General features: G+C 35.6%; 1 protein-coding gene and 1 long non-coding RNA gene across 2 annotated transcripts in view; one reads left to right on the top strand and one right to left on the bottom strand.

The window, feature by feature from the left end:
- Nucleotides 1-17,860, bottom strand: part of LOC127880882 (nucleolar complex protein 2 homolog) — a 192,257-nt gene that overhangs the window by 31,276 nt on the left and 143,121 nt on the right. The gene's annotated exons all lie outside the window — the stretch shown is intronic.
- On the top strand, nucleotides 5,533-17,001 carry LOC127880883 (uncharacterized). Its single transcript, XR_008049799.1, has 2 exons — nucleotides 5,533-5,671; nucleotides 16,490-17,001. It is a non-coding gene; the product is annotated as an uncharacterized LOC127880883 (long non-coding RNA).

The following is a 17,860-nucleotide window of genomic DNA, read 5'->3' as shown; positions in this document are numbered from 1 at the left end:
GAGCAGTTGTCAACAGCTGTGGGGAATTAGACATCGCATCTTTCAATGTCCAGATTACACAAGCTGTGCGTTTTTGGAACCTATGATGACATTAACTTTCAGGCAAACCTTTAAAATCTTAAAATCCGATGACCACAGTTCAGTGATCTATAACTTGGACCGCGAGTTTCATCCCCGAATGAGGTGTATTGATTGAGTCGTGTTAATAACACGACAATCCATGGGCATACAGTCATGCCAAAAAACAAGCGATCAAAGAGTGAAGCAAACGTTTCCCGGTCTGAACATGTTTGTAACTGCTTGAACAACGTCGTTAAAGAGCTTACAAACTCTAATCTAGTTCAGTGGGTCGCCTTCCAGGCTAATTTGCATACGACATCCGTCATATTCCTTCATTTCACAAAAATACGTATAAAATCTCGCATAATTGTCTGGTGCACTGTGTCAAATATATAACATCACACGAATGCGCGAGTTGCCATGATTAAGACAGGTGTAAAGATTTATGAAAGCGATTATTCCCAGTTTCAAGGAAATGCTTCAACCCGCATTAAATCATGATGCAATTCGGAGAATGTAAATACAACTGTCATTTATTTGTATTTTTTAAAGGATTTAGCTTAACGTGGATACAACGATGCTATTATGAGTATAATAGTACTGAACGTTCTAATTAAAATAAAAAATAAGCACATTAATTTGCAATGTTTTTTTCCATAATTTCTCCAAACCAATATGGCACTCTATTCTGTGTATAGACAATAAATATATTTTTCCACTCTCGTGAGTTTTGGCTTTTATAATGATTTAACACATGTGCCTTTTAAGGCAACTCCTGTGTAAAAAAAAGTGCTGACCAACGACAATTGTGATGTACACAACCGATCCAAAAATACAAATTTCACAACAGTTAAACTAAATTACAAGGCTGGGTAATTTCAGTCAGAGAGTAACTACATGTACATGGCGGATTTATCAAGTGGTTTTGAACTGGCAAATGGTTCTACATTTTCACACATTCCATCACATTTCAGACTCTGTGAACTAGTTTGCCCTCGTAACCCAGTCTCGGGACACAATCAATGCGGCGTTGCCATAGCAGTTACCGCGCGCGGAAAATTTTCCACTGTGCGCGCGCATCGGATTTCTGAAAATGGCAATGCTATTCATGGAACGTATTGGGTTTTCGATCTAATCTACTACAAACTAACGTGGAGAAGAGAAACACAATGGGCATGGCGGGAAATTGTATGTTCGCCCACGTTCTGTTATGTTTGCACTGAATTGTTGACTATTTAGAGTGAAACTTTGATTGTGTCGTTAGGTTACTCTTGAGTAAGAAGAACTACATAATCACACCGCGCCTTTGTGTAGAGTGTGAGTTTACCTATTTCGATCAACCTTTGATAACTTATTAAGTTTTAAACTTTAAATTGAACAGTAAAAGGCAGCTTCGTTAATTCAACCAGATACATTTAATTTTTGTACAATTACCGTATTGTTGATTGAAGTCAAAAACAACAGAACGTACCGGTAAACAGCGAAAAATGAACATCGAATGTTTGTAAACAATAACAACAAGAGCGGGAAAAATTCTTGAAATGACACACAATGATAGCATTTGGGATTATTCGGATGATTATCACAATTATGGCTGTTGTAATGTTTAACCCATTTATGCATAGCGTCTAGAAAAAAGGCCATGATGCGGCGTCTCATCAGGGTCTGCGCTGTTTGCTTAAAGGAATTTTTGTAAGAAATATTCTAAATATAGAAATAAATATACTAAACATCCCTAATTTTGGAAATTAATTGATCCAATTTAGAAGGATGGGAGAGTCCACCAGGCATAAATGGGTTAAATCATTATGGTCATTTGGTGACAAAGATCAAGATAAAGCCAAGGGCGACGTTGACGATAGCGTTGAGAATTTAATAATAATAATAACGATGGTTTGTTTAATGTAAGCGTTTGCCTTTCATGAAAAAAATCAATTGTTGCCAATTCACATGGGATACCATTCAGAACTTCTAGTACATAGTATAGATAATATTTATGTACTATAAATCTAATTATAGTTGACAAAGGATATTTTTACTATCGTAAAACTGTTCATTTAAGTGAATTTCATATAAAATGCTTGATACGAAATGTTCAATTATATCGGTAAGAAAACGTAATTGTAAATGCCCGCGAGAGAAGAAATTCTAACCAGACACAAAGAAATCTGCACACAAACGAAAACAATTATTGCCTTGTTCTCGTCCGTTTTCTTATTGTAAAATAAATTGCATTCAAGTGCATGACTTGCACACATGTCGATTACTAGTATATAACCATTTTTTTCCATTAACCGAGTTTCGAAGCCAATAATGTTCTGTTTATTTATTCTTTGAGAGAAATCATTACCCAAAGAAATCAAAGCATCACGGTGTGGTAATTTGCCACTAAATTGCACATTAATGCATAACACATGTGGAGTATGGAAGTGCACTCAGGATTTAACATCTCGACTGCATGCATAGTGGTTGCCTTGACGTATACAACAAATTTCATGTTCATATGTGTAGGCTAAGAGCATGTATATGTTTTATTTCTGAAATAAATGTTGTTGTTGTTGTTGTATACGAGCCGCATCCATGGAAAAAAGGGCTTAATGCATATTCGTAAAGTGTCGTCCCAGATTTACCTGTGCAGTCTGCACAGACTTATCGGGAATAAGACACTTTCCACCCGGTTTGGGTTTTCGCAAAGATTATTCCTATTTAAAGATTAATTCTAACTAAAAATAACACGTCCCTGATCAGCCTGTGCGGACTTCACTGGCTTATCACTACGCACATCATTAACCCCGGTGCATTTATAAGCTAATAATCTTGCACGATGTAGCGCCGGTTACAGTAGAGAAGGTACTGATTTTGTCCGCTGCTGTCGCAATCCACTCACTTTTAAATTAAATCACGCGGGAGATGTATTAACAAGTATTTAAAACACAATCAAACAACAAGTCATAAACCCCAGGACAATGGATCGATTAGGACCATTACGTGAGGGTATTTTCTAGTAAACATATCTCAGTATTTCGAAGCGTTCTATTTAAAGTCTCTATATGGCCAAACAATAACAACTAGAACAACCACTGAAGATGAAAAGTTCCCCACTACAACCGCACAATTCGAGGAGGATCAAGAGGAAAGACAAAAAAGACAAAAAGTTTCACGTGGTCCTATTCAATGAATTGCATTGACACTCTGGAAACAAATAGTGTAACACAAACTGCACACGGCACACCTGTCAGGTTTAGCCTTGATATACAGAATACTTTTCACGACACAAACGTATGTTATTAAATACACATGTAAAATGATGTACTTGTACAAAATTTGCCTCAATCAAGGGCACAAAGCCCTGCAAAGAAAACACGCGATACACGAACATTGCAACTAGCACTTCTTAATAGTAAAAGCGACAAATCTGTCACGTACACAGAATACCTTGGCCGACAGAGTAACAGTACAGGTCATCCCCCACATAAATAGAATGAACAATTTACTTTTTTCAACAAACCCCTTTACAGTGTAATGGAAGATATTGACGGGAGTGTTATGAGGCGCGGAACATGGTCAGTGTTAACCCATTTATGCCTAGTGGACCCTCCAATCCTTCTAAATTGGATCAATTTATTTCCAAAATTAGGGATGTCTAGTATTTTTATTTCTATATGTAGAATATTTCTTACAGAAATTCCTATAAGCAAACAGCGCAGAGCCAGATGAGACGCCGCATCATGCGGCGTCTCATCTGGGTTTACGCTGTTTGCAAATGCCCTTTTTTCTAAACGCTAGGCATAAATGGGTTAATATTGGTTTTGCTGTTGTTAGCAAGGACAAGGGTGTTGTTGTTGTTGATACCGTGCAGTTGCTGCTGTGAGCACACACCTGCGATGCTTATGCTGCTATACCTTTAGTGCTGTTGTAAGCATTTTGGGGGATATAGCTGTTATTGGTGGAAGCGATGACATTGGCATTTATGTTAGCCAAAGTGGAGTTTTTCCCTGTTAAATCTGAATGCAATGTCAGGACAAGGCATGTCAGCATAATAGTGCCAGTGTTATATGTCTGCATGCTTTCTGGCAGGTACCCCCGCCCACCGCATCCCTTTCCAGCAGCCGTGATTACATCAAAAGACAAGGTATAATTGTATTGTACGTTCTAGTGTTATCTTCTTTTTCTTCTAAATTCCAAACTTGACATGATTTTGGTGCTTTGTTTTCTAAATTATGAGCTGATAATGCAAACTACAATGACCGTTGAATGGGTCATGTAACTTCCATACACAGCGTCCATTTTAAATATTTTCATGAATTCTGGGATTAAATGAGCCTCGTTCTAAGATAAATGGTCATAATGCATGTGCGTTAAGTGTCGTCCAAGATAAGCCTGTGCAGTCCGCAAAGGCTAATCAGCGATGACAGTATTCGCCTACAGTAGATTTTTGTTTAGACCGGAATTCCTTTAAACGATCAATTCCTTAAAAGCGGACAGTGTCGTTCGTGATAAGCCTGTAGGACTGCACAGGCTAATCTGGGATAGTATTTACGAACACGCATTTAGCCCAGTTTTCCAAAAACGAGGCTCACCCGTCTACACTTATTTATGTCGGGAAAAGGGTCCTAGCACTATTATTATTTATTGTAATCACTTATTATTATTTATTATTCATTGTGTTCACAAAATCCGTCGAAAATCGGGCGTTTGTAAAGGGATATCACAATTTTGTAATGTTATCCGTGCATTGTAATAACCAAACAACTAATTGTGGAACACAATGTATAACAAGTACATGTACCAAAATCATTATTGTTCCAAATACCAGACACCAGGCATAAAGAAAAGCCTATAAATGTCTAGATTTTGGACTGCCGTAAGACGTGACATTTAATGGCATGGGGGTATAGTACAAAGCCTACAGATGTCCACAATTATTTGGAACACGACGTTCCCAGTAGTTCGAATATTAAGGATCACACGAACACGACCTTTATGCGATCGCGTTACGCACATGACACTGTATAATTCATTTTAAATGATTTTGTGGTAGGGCATATTTTCTCCATAAGTGTTCTTTCAAAAACAGTTTACAGTAGAATATATCAGCAGCAAACAGTAGAATCTATTACAAATTGTTTTGTTGGTTTCATTGGTGTATAGTTAATTGGAATACTAATGTACGCCTTTTGAGTAAAATGTATAAGCGTGAATTTAAGTAGATATATGGTACAAATCATCATTCTGTCTGTAAAAGAATACAAATGGTAAATACATGAAACATCTTCTTCTTGTGTGTTGGCTATGCTTTTCCAAACATTTGAAGTAAAATCGGAGTCCCGATATGCAGAACTGCGTTGGTTATATAATTCCGGGTAATTTTTCACGAATTCGATTAGTTTTTCAGTTGATTTTTGAGATGACACCTTCCCTCATCGTGCTAAATGCCGTCCGTATCTTGTCCGCATCCGCATAGAATGCTCACTTGAGCGTTCTTTTGCGGACGCCTTTCGCGCGTGCGGATATGCGGATGCGGATGAATGGAATAAGCGCTGTGCATTTCAACTTGTTCTATTTTTTTGCGGATGCGGATACGAACAGATGGAATAGTAGCCTAAATCAGGTAGAAATTTGATTTCTCGAAACAATAACAGCATACATTGATCAAAGTTAAAACTTTACATATCAAACTTAGCTTTTTTTTTTTTTTTTTTTTATTCAATATAATACATACAATGTATACATGAATATATACAACATAGTGATTGTACAAAGCAATAAAGTTCAGACATGTTATACAAGATATGCTAATATGTATTTTTTTTTTAAAGAGAAAAGAAAAAAATAATAGAAGAATTGTTATGAAAAATGATGAGTTGTATAAAGTCGGAAGAAAGCATACTGGACTTGTGTGTTTCGTTGTATATTCAAAATGATCTTATAAGATTGAAAAAAAAAACATACAAAAATATTTTAGAAAGATAACTTACATTAGAGTGAAATGTATATAACTGGACAAGCATCATGAGAATTTAATCCGACTCCATTTTTGTTCAAAGTTCTGTAATGTGTCATTACTGAGGGCTATTTCTTTCTCAATCTGGACTTTAAGTTTAAGACTATGGATAAAACAATTAAAATTTGGTCTTTGTTTTTTGAACTTCATGTTAAAGATGAACAATTTCATCATTATAAGAATAAAATTCACAATATTATTACAATCTTTTGATTTCAATGAGTAAATTCCGAAACTTACATTTAAGAAAGATAATTTAACGTTTAGTTGCTGTTGTTCAAGAAAAGATGTTAAATGATTCCAAATAGGCTGGATGTGTTTGCACTCCCAAAACAGGTGTTCTATAGTTTCGATGTTTTCACTACAGAAGTCACACAGATTTGAGTTAGATAATTTGCATTTAAAGAGGTATTTATTTGTAGCTATAATTCTATGTATGTATTTATATTGAAAATTTCTCAGAGTGCTTTCAATAGTTGCTTTATATGGCATGGTAAATATGTGTTTCCAATTAAGTTCATGTACTCCGAAAAGGACTTGCCATTTATTTTGGGTTTTTGAGTTTTCTGTTGGGTTTTTAATTTGTAGTGTGTAAAATATTTTATTTGTTTTGTTTTTTCTTCCAAGTATATTTTCTACGAATGTTGTTTGAGTACATTGTGTATTATTTGTATTGATTTCAGATTTAATATGTATGGGTATGCTTTTGATTTTAGGATTTTCTGATAGAATAATTTCCATTTACTTGTATTGGCATTGTCATGGTATCTTTTAACCCAGCTGCATTTGATTGCATTCAAGAATGAGTCAATGTTCGTTAATTGGATACCTCCATTTTCTACAGATTGAATTAACTGAGTTCGTTTTATTTTATCAGGCTTACCGTCCCATATGAAATTAAATATTGCTGATTTTATATCGTTAATAATATCATATGGTGGATTTGGGAGGACTGTTAATACATAAATTAATTTAGGAAGTGCAAACGTTTTCAATACTGTGTTTTTTCCGATAAGTGTAAGTTTACGGTGATGCCATGATTTTAAGCAGTTTTTAAAATTCTGTAATTTAGGTAGTATTTTTTAAGAACTGTATCTTTTTCATTATTTGTGAAAGTAATTCCTAACGTTGTGGCTTCATCGGATGTCCAATTAAATTTCATTTCTTTTTTATATAGGACATTACTTTGTTTTAATTTACCTGCTCGTAGCACAGTACATTTACTTTTGTTTAGTTTCAGACCCGATGTCATTCCGTAAAGGGTTAGCGATTCTATTAGGTTATGGAAAGAATCGTAATTGTCGTTTAAAAAATAAGTTGCATCGTCAGCAAATAGGGACTGTTTGATTTCTTCGTCAGGTTCTAGTGATATGCCTTTTATGTGTTTATTTGATTGGATGTGATGTGATAGATACTCGATGCATATAATAAATAGCGATGATGAGAGTGGACATCCTTGTCGAACCCCTCGTTCGATGTTAAAACTGTTTGAAAAGAAGCCATTGTTAATGATTAAACTGTTAATATCGGTATAGAATAGTTTGACCCATTGAATGAGACTTCCACCAAAGTTCATATTTTCTAAGCAAGAGAACATAAATGAATGATCAAGCGAATCGAATGCCTTTTCGAAGTCTGCAAAGAATATTAGACCAGGATTATTTGAATTGTTGAAATAGTTTATGCATTCTTGGATAAGACGAACGTTTTCACCAATGTAACGTCCCTTTATGAAACCAGATTGAGATCTTGAAATGATTGCTGGTAATACTTTTTTTATTCTGTTTGCTATACTTTTAGTTGCAATTTTATAATCATTGTTTAGTAAACTAATCGGACGCCAGTTTGATAAGGATTCTAAGTTTTTTCCAGGTTTTGGAATAAGTGATATAATACCTTGTTTTTGTAGCGTAGTTAAGTTTTCGTTGTTAAATGAATAGTTTAGTGAATTAATAAGATGTGTTTTTATATCATTCCAGAATATTTTATAAAATTCGATTGTGATGCCATCAGATCCTGGGCTTTTGTTATTTTGCATATCTTTTAGGGCTAATCCACATTCATATTCATTAAGCAATCCGTCGCACAGTTGTTTTTCCTCTTCGTTTAAAGCATGATGTGTATTTTTAAAAAGGGTGTTATTTTCAACATGTTTTCGTTTATAGAGGGTTTCGAAAAATAAACGTTGTTCTTCTAGTATTTGAGTCATGTTTGTTATATCTTTGCCATTGACTACTAATTTGTGTATAGTTTTTTGTTCACTTCTACGTTTTTCAATGTTTGCGAAGTATTTTGTATTTTTTTCATTGTGTTCAACATGCTGTGCACGCGCTCTTAGTATTATTCCATTGAGACGTGTATGATAGATTCCATCTAATATTTGTTTTTTAAATGTTATTTCATTTTCAATGTCGGTGGTATCATTTGTGTTTGTTTGATGCAATTGTTTTTCAAGTGTTTCAATGGTTTTGATGGTTTCAGTTTCAAGTTTGTGTGTTTCTTTTTGTTTAAATGATGTGTATCTAATTGTTGTGTTACGTATATTTCCTTTAATTACTTCCCATAAGGTGTTTGGGTTTGCATCTTTATTATTTTGAACTGTATATAATATTTCCTGTTTTATTTGTGTTTGATATTGTGTATCCAATAAGATGCTGTTGTTAATTTTAAAGTATCCTGGGCCTCTTTCAGGTTGTATATTATGCAGTTTAAGTTCAACTAGAGAGTGATCAGTCATAAATCCTGGTTTTATGTTACATGTGTCAATAATGTTGCAAAGAGATTCAGATATTAAAAAATAGTCTAGTCTACAAAATATTGTTGGTTTTGTGTTTGAGTGCCAGGTGAATTTGCTTTTTAATTTTGTTCTTACAAAAATAATATTATAAACTCTTTCAATAGCACCAACTGAGCTTTAAAAAATATTGTTACTCAGCATGATCGAATCAAGAATCTTATATTGATGATTTGTAAAATTGCTCATAGTTTCTATAATACATTGATCGCTTTCTTATATAAGTATATAAAAATGTGTCAAGCGGACATGCCTGTTTTACGCAACTATTATCCGCTGGCGACTAATGCGCAAAGACTAGCATGTGAGTGACTTTCTTACATAAATAAAATCAGAACACGAAATAAACAGGACATATTCAGGGCGCGTGAGGCATAAAACGTTATGTAAGTAAGTACCCGGATTTACTCCATAAAACAAAAATTTACAATTAAAATACCACGACGTTAATATTTTACGTAAGTTATATACACGTCCGAGTATAATGATAATACATTATTTATATATGGAATAAAGTCGAATTTATATCATTCATGACACTTCGGAAAATGGAATTATGACCATTGTGCATGTAAGCAAAATTTATAACCATAACGAATGCAATGTTACTGATTAAAAAATCAACACAGGTGTATCCACAGACTGTTGGGCTTGTTCTATTTAATGTATGGCATTTGTTTTTCCATCAAGCATTTGAGCCCCGCTCAAGGAAAAGGGAACTAAAAGGGGCCTTTTCACGTTTTGATTAACTGACAAAATTGAAAAAAGTTGTTTCAGATTCACAAATTTTCGTTTTAGTTATGCTATTTGTGAGGAAACAGTAACACTGAACATTTACCATGCTCTAAAATATCAATTATATGCATCTTTTGACGATTTAAAAACCTGAAAATTATAAAGCGTAGCAACGCGAAACGATTGAATAATTTGGAGAGTTCTGTTGTTGTCGTTATATTTTGTGACACTACGAGGATTGCTAATATAAAGTATAAAATACATCTTTCATTGTATGAGGAAGGATGGCCGAAAGGTCTATGTGGTAGACTTTTTACTCCAGGGGTCAGTGGTTCGAGCCCTGCTGAGGGTTACTTTTTTTTTCTTTCATGATTTTTTTACTGGAACGTTTTAGATCCAATGTTTAAATTTATCACTTTAAAGCATTTAATTACAAACTTCAAAACATGCCAAAAAATCTGTGAAAAGGGCACTTAAATACATGCGCGTTAAGTGCCGTCCCAGACGCAGTCTGCACAGGATACTCAAAGACGACACATTTCGCCTAAACTGGATTTTCGCTAAGAAGAGTCCGAGACTTCATTAATCAAACAGAACCCCAAAAAGGCGGAAAGTAGCGGACTTCACAGGCTAATCTGGGACAATTTACATACGTTCTTAAGCCCGGTTTTCCCAGATCGCTTCTAATTTAAACGTGTTTGTTGATTTCAATTGCGTCCGATTTAAGTCACGAGATAACCGACATCATGAAGAGTCCGTTTACAACGTAAATAGTGCTGCTAAAGGCAAACCACAGAATCAAGATAAGTAAGAAGGTGTGTAACTAATTATAGTCTACAAGAGAAACTGGTAGTTGCATCATCACTTGTATACCAAAATAGTTTGATACCGACAATTAAAACAGACATGATCATGACATTTGTTAAAATTTCCAGACAGCCCCGAGGCTATGTTTGCTTTGAAATAAATTGTCATTTAATATCAATAACCTTAACACAGGATAGTGGGTTTCCTATTGCTACAGAAATGTATTTTTCACAAGCCACTGTCAGGGGGTTAAATGCAAGCGCGTAGTGTCATTCCGGATTAGCCGCTGCAGTCCGCATGGGCTAATAAGGGACGACGCTCTCCGCTCTTAAAACACGTTTTGTTAAAAAGGAGTATATTATAAACGAAAATCAAAATAATATTGAAAGTTGTGTACCAGGTTAGCCTGTATGGACTGCACAGTCTTAGCTGGGACCACACTTTATGCTCATTCATCGAGTCCCTTTTTCCTAGATAAGGATCACTTAGGACTATGACGTCATGGCATGTGAACATCCTGACGTCATCACAACTGTTGACTTTACGGGAATATTTTTTTCCAATTGTGAATAATTTAAGTTGCAAAAAATATGGCCTTACAAATGAGACGGTATTTTTAAAAAACTTTGATTAATAGTGTTTCAGGACTATGTATTTCATAAAATGCACATTATTCGTGGTTGCAACTCAACGACAAATCCATGCTCTACCATGCACTATCGCCTATGCGGTAGTATACACACATAAAATATTAATATACATGTATAACAATTACATAAAACAAGGGAAATTGTTCTGCCATTATGTTTACTTTTACATAGTATTCCTAAGAGTAACAGCGCGCCACAATGATTAATGACGTTTATTAATGGAGATTAGACATTCATTATAACTGCGTACTTATCAACACAAGTATGAACACGCATTTTAGTGAAACCGTCACCAATGTTTTGATCAACCGGTACTTCAGTTTGAGCAAAAAGTACATTACGCACATTATTGGTTAATTAAATGTACTTTTACTACAGCTGTATATAGGTTCACCACAAAATCACTCGTAAAAAAACAACCGTGCGCGAGAATAATATGTAAATGTATATTCGGATATCGCGATTCATTATAAAAAAAGTACATGTACATATCAAGTCAAAACGTTAGTCGTCAGTGTGTTTGTTTAATATACAACTTCAACTTTACAGGTATGAAATTTAAATCCTTTGGGCGATTTACTGAGCAAGTAGAAACTGAGTTTCACGATCAACAAAGCAGTTTATTTCATATGAAAATACTGACCGAAGATACATTTCAACATAAAAGCTAAAAGCACTGTTTCAAATTCGACTAAGGAGTCATCTCAAACAGTGATATATAACACAAACACAGAAAAAGGATTGTCTACAAAAGCCAACAAAGAATGCGAAAGGAAACCGGCGGCAATGAACAAATGTTCTTTTGTGGTTAATATGACTCAGAAAGTGTTGGTAAACTTAGCATCACCAACTCATGGCCGAAGCAGGAAGTAACATTGTTTTATGATACTTCAATTAAAATGACATTACACTTATAATTACGTACATGTTATCAACACGCATTTTAAAAGCCTCCAAACTAACTTGTATTGACACGTATGTAGCATAAACACCAGACGAACTTTGAAGGTTTACAGTAACTTTGTTACTTACGTACGTATTAAAGTATGTACGCATCAATGTAGTATGATAAATACCCCGGTAATTATATACTCGTAATGAGTTGGTTCCGTTTTGCTGTATAAATGACTGCACTTTTCCACAAGTATCATTAACAATATGGAATGCAAACATTCTAAAACAAAAATATTTTACGCATTTACATGCGAAAAAAAATCCTGTTTTATTTGTAGACAAGATTTTATGGTATTTGTATATCGGTTTCTTAAATCGACAGAACAAGCTTTCATTATTTCACCAGTGTACTATATATATCTAAAGCCGTCATTAACAGCAGGAAACGAATAGAACACAGTCATAGTGTTACGAATTCCACGAACCAAACCAAGTGTTTCCGAAACCCGTGCTTTCCTTTCAATCTAAAAACAGGCACGAGTTGCACGAGATCTGCACGTGAAGAGATTACGTTGCTTGAATACCGCAGATACAGAAGGTAGATGGGGGGGGGGGGGTCTTAGGTAACGGTTCTTAGAATAGCTTCATAAATATTATCTTTTCCGACTGATTCATGGCAAAATCAACAAGAATGTGTTCTTGGGATATCTTCTATATACCTGGATTTTATACGTGTACTTTAATGCAAACATCAGCGTAACATTCTAACCGAGTTAAAATTTGAATCAGGAATTTTAACTGCTCCGCCCAAGGTCATTTCTGTTCCTTCTCGGTCTCAAATTGAAAGGACTTGTAGTTATGGAAGGCCTTGAAATGTTTGTCATCATAACCGTCAAAATTGTATTTAAATTGGTCTATCAACAATAAGAATACATTTTCGCCTTTTCTTCCTTTTAAGTTCATACAATATAACCCCTTCATTTCCGGATATAATTGTAAGCAATCACTTCACATGATATAATATGTGTCAGCCATTGTTTGCCCAATTGTTACGTAATTGCTCTAGCTTAGAGTACCAAGAATTACTTCACAAGGCTTCGTGGAAATTACAGTATTGACAATATTTAACTTTCCATGAACTTGTCCGTTATGCAAAATAACTAACACACATCGTAACAAGGGCTGTCTGTAAAACATGCATGCCCCCCATATGGACTGTCAGTTGTAGTGGCAGCCATTGTGTGAATACATTTTTTGTCACTGTGACCTTGACCTTTGACCTAGTGACCTGAAATTCATTAGGGGTCATCTGCCAGTCATGATAAATGTACCTATGTATTTTCATGATCCTTGGCCTAAGTATTCTTGAGTTATCACCCGGAAACCATTTTACTGTTTCGAGTCACTGTCACCTTGACCTTTGACCTAGTGACCTGAAAATCAATAGGGGTCATCTGCCAGTCATGATCAATGAAACTATGAAGTTTCATGATCCTAGGCGTAAGCATTCTTGAGTTATCATCCGGAAACCATTTTACTGTTTTGAGTCACTTTGACATTGACCTTTGACCTGAAAATCAACAGGGGTCATCTGCCAGTTATGATGAATGTACCTATGACGTTTTATGATCCTAGGCCTAAGCAGTCTTGAGTTATCATCCGGAAACCATTTTACTATTTCGAGTCACTGTGACCTTGACCTTTGACCAAGTGACCTGAAAATCAATAGGGGTCATCTGCCAGTCATGATCAATGTACCTATGAAGTTTCATGATCCTAGGCCTAAGCGTTCTTGAGTTATCATTCGGAAACCATTTTATTATTTCGAGTCTCTGTGACCTTGACCTTTGACCTAGTGACCTGAAAATCAATAGGGGTCATCTGCCAGTCATGATCAATGTACCTATGAAGTTTCATGATCCTAGGCATAAGCGTTCTTGAGTTATCATCCGGAAACCATCTGGTGGACGGACCGACATGTGCAAAACAATATACCCCTTCTTCTTCGAAGGGGGGCATAAAAATAAAATCTGCTCCTATTATGAAAAGTTAATAACTATCATATATAATGATTATAATTTTTAACAAAACGGTGCCCATCACTTTCCGAAAATGTTTGCGTGCAAAAAATGTGTTCTGTGTGTAATGTTTACTTATAAAGTTATTGCATGTTTATTTCGGCTGGTATTGCGATTGTAGTGGTAGTGATAGAACCAACAAATGGGCATGAGCATCAATAATTTATTTAAATGAGTACAACATAGTGCCCCTTATATTGATCCATTTCAATGAAGACGTTATTGTCGCTGTTGTTGTAGAAAGACATCCCGCGTCGTTGTCATTAACAAGTTCGTACACTTTTATACAAATAGTTTATTGTACATGTAGTACACATGTGTATCGATCTTGATACTTAACCCATTTATGCCTAGCGTCTAGAAAAAGGGCCTTGGCAAACAGCGTAGACCCAGATAAAACGCCGCATGATGCGGCGTCTCATCAGGGTCTGCGCTGTTTGCTTAAAGGAATTTCTGTAAGAAATATTCTAAACATAGAAATAAATATACTAGACATCCCTAATTTTTCAAATAAATTCATCAAATTTAGAAGGATGGGGGAGTCCAATAGGCATAAATGGGCTAACTGACACAACTCAAACATTCAAAACTAAATTTTTTTTTATATATAAATACAGTGTTCAACAGTATCTGTTGTTGTTGCCGTTCTCTTCATTGTTGTACTGCAGTACTAATTACAGCGTTACTATCACAATCAGAAGGACGACAGCAGAAAAATAACTATAACACAATTAATTGCCAAACTGAGAGCGTAAAAACGTTCGCAATATTGTTACAAAAAATGTTCTCATTTTTACCACCATAACTGTATATAGGTATTGTAGGCCTCGTCATGCGCATATGGTTTCAAGATATGCCATTGAGTTAGAAATCCGACACTCTACAGCTTAAGGGCGGTTACATACTTCAGTATACGGCACAATTAAGTATGTCGTTTTAAATATCCCTATACTGTAGGTAGAAAATCTTAACGATAGGCGCGTATCGACGATATAGCAATTATGCAAGTTAAGTCGTTCTGCGTAATTGGGTGAGGTATTAACTCTTTCAGTGCTGGAACCGAATGTTGAAGGCCTTTGCAAACAGTTTGGATCCAGATGAGACGCCACAGAACGTGACGTCTCATCAGGATCCAAACTGTTTGCTATTCTGATAGTAGTCTTTGAAAAAAATCGATGAAAATGCTAATTTTAGAAATTCAGCAGACGACATTTTAGCCGACGACAAATTTCCCAGCATGCAAAGGGTTAAGACGTGATATTGTATAAAGTCTATTCGTGGCCGATTCGCAATGTCCCACATGGTTGGCCAGTGTATTAGTAATAGACATCATCATGATGACAGCATGAACATAACCGTGAGAAAACAGAGTGTTTTGAAACTTTGAATCGTGAGGGAAATGTATGTAAGACGTATTCACGGTCATGTATATTATGTAAACAGGTTAATTTATTGAAATGATGCGTTCAAAACACACCCATTTTTAAAAAATAATGGTCGAAAAATAAATCACGGTTTCGTGGTCTCATAAGCAGAGAGAAGGTCCGGAACGAACTTCAAAATGACGCAGGCATGTCTGGATTTACGCTGAGACGCGTTCTGAGAAACGGGGCTTAATGCACCATAGTATGTGAGTAAAGTGTCGTCCCAGATTAGCCTGTGCAGTCCACACAGGCTAATCAGGGACGACACTTTCCGCTTAAATTGGACTTTTGCTAAGAAGAAACTTCATTTAAACGAAAAAATTTCATAAAAGCGGAAAGTGTCGTCCCTGATTAGCCTGTGCGGATTGCCAGTTTTCTCAGAACACGACTCACGCTGTTCGCATTAGGCATACGACATAGTTTCGCATGACTCGGCTTAGCTTTGAGATGCAACTTGATGTATGGGCCAAACTGAGGTTAAGTTATATCTGATGAACACAACGGATGAACCATCCAGTATTTATGATCGTACTGCCGGTTTTTTCCGCATTAACTCTTTCGGTGCTGAAACCTAATTTTGAAGGCCTTTGCAAACAGTTTGGATCCAGATGAGACGCCACAGAACGTGGCGTCTCATCAGGATCCAAACTGTTTGCTATTCTGATAGTATTCTTTAAAAAAAATTGAAAAAAATGCTAATTTTAGAAATTCAGCACACGACATTTTAGCAGACGACAAATTTCCCAGCATGCAAAGGGTTAATGAAGAATTGTGACAGTCGTCTAAATCGTACGTATGATTTAACATAGTCATCGTTCATGTTTCATAAGCTTTGAGTTTGTTTAGTGCTTTAGGTCATTTCATACAAATACGCATCCATTTTTCATAACTTTGAATACATGGGCTGTTTTGAACACAATAATTGTAGCAACAGTAGGCATGCTAAGCACACAACGACACTCGTTTTGAACTGATGTCTGATTTGCTAAAAAAGTGGAGGAAAGGATACTTCGAAGTTTCCCTTATATTACGCATTTTTTCAGGAATGGCTACACCTTGCTCGAGTACGGGTTGGCACTACCAGTGTTGTCCATTTGGTGTTACAGGACAAGTTTGGCTAAAACAATTAATACGATGTTCCTATGAAGCACCACTCCGTTTTTCGGCGCATCTGTTTTACCAAGCTTTTCACCCTAGCTGACATTTGAAAGCTTCCAATGAAAATTGAATAAAATTTCCCGCCTGTAAGTCAGAAACTGTTCGTAATAGAAAACGTGCAATCTACAAACAGTTATCACATTAACATTTATGGGTAATTCAATGGACTTTCTATTTTTTGAAGTGTAGGGCATAAAGAGGGATACACCAGTTCATTTTGCATCGATGTTAACTGCGTGTTCAGTATGAAACAATTTTATCACTAAGAAAAGACTTGAGGGATGGAACAGTTTCACATTAAACTCTCGACATCAATATAATTTGTGTGTGCACCTTTATATTGAGGAAATTGTCAGGGCCAGAGCGTTTTTACTTAATTAAAGGCTATGTTCTCATATTTAGTAATTACTACCATATTGCATAAAGTGCACTAGTATAATTTAGATCATATAAGCATTGTTGTTCGCTATCCTATTATTCGTTTTTTTTTACCAAAATATTATTAATTGTTTTCCAAATGGACCGTTTAACACATAAAAGTATTCAAATTTAAACAAGGCATCTTTTAAACAAGGCATCTTCCAGCAGTTGAATAGTAACCTCACTTGAACGCAATGTTTCCACCCCGCAACGTGTCAAGGTCAGTTCGCGGTCAGTAAGAGAATTGTTATATAAACCGTATCGCGTTAACTAGGTTAACTCAATTTAGTGTGGCCAGAAATATCTTAAATGAAGATATTCGGTGATATTATTACGGTATGTGAATAATATATTATTAATGTGTTTTTCGGCGTAAGCTGTATTAAGCCAGCTTTTCACCCTGACTTGACCTTTGTAAGTGTCCAATAATATTCAAATAAAATTTCCCGCGGCTAGGTACGAATGAATACACTTCATTTATTCCATTGGCTTATTTGAGTTTAACACCAGAACATTGGAAACATATCCGCGTCTTTGTTACACTGTTTTACTGCATGAAACAATTTTATCTCTAATGAAAAGGCTCAATAGATAGAACAGTTTTACAATCAATTTTCGACAAAAATACAGTTTGTGCGTTCACCTTTTATTTTCAGAGAATTACCAGCGCAAAAGCGTTTATACTAAAGGCTATATTCTCATATTTAGTACTTACTTGCATTGCATTTCAACCCGCGAGGTTTCGGGTCAATTCGCGGCCAGTTTGTGAAAGTCAGAGTTTATATACAGTTCATCACCGGAGTTCGCAGAAGGGGTTGCGATCTTTTAATTGAAGG

This window comes from Dreissena polymorpha, chromosome 5 (assembly GCF_020536995.1).
Source record: "Dreissena polymorpha isolate Duluth1 chromosome 5, UMN_Dpol_1.0, whole genome shotgun sequence".
Taxonomy (NCBI): Eukaryota; Metazoa; Mollusca; class Bivalvia; order Myida; family Dreissenidae; genus Dreissena; species Dreissena polymorpha.
The sequence above is the reverse complement of the archived record's forward strand: the minus strand, read 5'-3'. Positions and strand labels throughout refer to the sequence as shown.